Genomic DNA, 2,500 nt, shown 5'->3' with positions numbered 1-2,500 from the left:
GCCGACGATAACACCGCTCGGTTATCACTGTAGCATGGAACAGACCGCTTAAGCAGTTCATGTCCGAAGTCGGCCTGTGGCGTGGTACGATCGCCCGGTCGACCATTCGCGCAGGTACTTAGGTAGATCGAATTTGGCGAGCAACCCTATCCTGCACGGTTGGGAAATTGGCACGATCGTGGTTGGGTTAAACCCCCACCCGTGAATAGCTCCCGGCGTTGTTCCAAGAGGGTCACGACTGAATTGTCCGTCTGGTGGGCGACGTGCCGCGATTCGAGTTACGTGGCCGTTCGCACGCCGGCGGACACGGATTCGCAACAATATGTGTGTATATATATATATATATATATATATATATATATATATATATATATATATATATATATATATATATATATATATATATATATATATATATATATATATATATATATATATATATATATATATATATATATATATATATATGAGTCGAAATTCGCTAATGCGTTACAAAAGCGTGACAGCTGGTCAGAAAAAATCCTCTTCAAATAATTCCGCTCAATTCGTCACTTCTGGAATCATGTGATCCCACATTTTTGGGTTTCACTCATTATAAACGCTTCCAATCACTGGAAAACGAAGAAAATATAGAATGTTTGCCAAAAAAGTCGGGTTAAAGTGCGACAGGTTTGATCGAAATATGAGGGGATAAAATGCCATTTTTCACATGATAGCAGAGATATCACGGCCATTACGGGCTTCATCATCGGAAAACAATGACGTGGTGTTTGTGCAGTGCCACTCGGCACACATCTATAGCGTCATCACTTCTGTTGTACCTCGTTCACGTGACCTGCAGACCATTTTCACGTGTGTAAGAAATTGACAGACCTGCATCATCAGTTTACTCGGGTGTTGTTTTGCACGATCGGCCATCAATAGAGGCGATTCATGCAGATCGATATACTACAATTACGATGTAATACATATAATTGATATCTTTATTGCAATGCAGCTAAATAGTAAAGCTTATCATCATTTATGCTCCCCCGTGAAACTTTGACGGACACGTATTACGCACGTGAACCGAGGAAACGTCGCTCCATGCGAGCAATTCGTCGATCTTTCCGGCGAAACGTGTTGCAGAACAAAGGATTCTGAACATATTCTCTGGGGGAAAGGCGATTAATATTCTAATAGACGTACTGTATGCGAGTACGGCTACGAGGAGTATGCAAATGCGTTCCACGCGGACGTTACAAAACTAGTGCATCGGAATCGGCGTTTTTCGGAACAAGATATGTAAAATCGGACAAACTATGAATTTCGATGCCGCACACTTAATTACGGACGTGTCCTACGATATGTAACTACGTAGTGGGAATAGAATATTCGACACTGGGCAAAGGTATCCAAAAAAGAGGCCAAATCATAACGTACCGAATTCCAAGAAAGCAATGTAACGCATTAGCAAATTTTGACATATATATATATATATATATATATATATATATATATATATATATATATATATATATATATATATATATATATATATATATTCTTACGAATTTGGGAATTCGATTGCACACAACATTCAGGTTCCTTTAGTCAGTTATGTCAACAAGTGCTTGTTCTCTCGATAGCTCACCTTCCATTGTTTAATGGGCAGAAATCGATTCAGTGTGCTGCGATTCAATTTAATAGTTAGGGAGCGATCACAACACAATGGAGATGCCCCTCCCCCTCTTCTGCAAAGAGGAAGAAGAGCCCTCCCGTCCTGAATCACGGGACGTAAACAACTCCCTCCCACCCGCGGTTGTGCGGGCACGGGGAGATGAGTCACGCCTGGAGCGGGGGAAGGGCGGAGGAGAATAAGGAAGAAATCCTGAGTTGGTTCGTGTTCGTTGTTCAGTAAAGCTTCGGCTTCTGCTTGGCTCGGGTTAGGGTTGAGGCTTTTTGAAAGTTTTTTGCTTCGGCTTGGCTTTTCAGCAGGCCTTCGGGTTCTGCTCGGCTCAGAGTTCTTGGTCCTCACTTTGTTCATCAGCAGAGAGTTGAGCTGGTTGCTCGGCTAGAGCTGCTGGTGGTGGCTTCTTGCTCTTGGTTCATGTTGTGAGAGGCTTTGTTCATCGGAAGAAAGTTGAGCTGGTTGCTCGGCGGGCTCTTCTTGGTTCGTGGAGCTCTTTGTTCTCCACTTGGTTCCCGGCTTGGTGCGACTCATCGGCCTCATCTTGGAGGTGGTTCCTCAGGTAAGCGATGCATCGACGGGAAGGATCGCGGCTAATGGCGATTGGATCCAGTTCGCTCTGGCTGGAGCCCGTGTCCGAACAACTTGAAGATCACACAAGGTGGAGAGGTTCGAGATAGGTTCTGGGTTTCAGCTCATCTGTCCTCCGAGCTGGAGTCTGTTATGAAAGGCATCAGCCACCATTTCTTGGGTGTGTGTGTGTGTGTGTGCGTACATGTGTCCGTGGGCCCGTCTAATAAGTAGGAAACTGTTAAGTGCTTTGTGTGCTGT

The sequence above is a fragment of the Eptatretus burgeri genome, chromosome 3 (genome assembly GCF_056783735.1).
Source record: "Eptatretus burgeri isolate ZD-2024b chromosome 3, Ebu_testis_v1, whole genome shotgun sequence".
Lineage (NCBI taxonomy): Eukaryota > Metazoa > Chordata > Myxini > Myxiniformes > Myxinidae > Eptatretus > Eptatretus burgeri.
Note: the sequence above shows the minus strand (reverse complement) of the source record.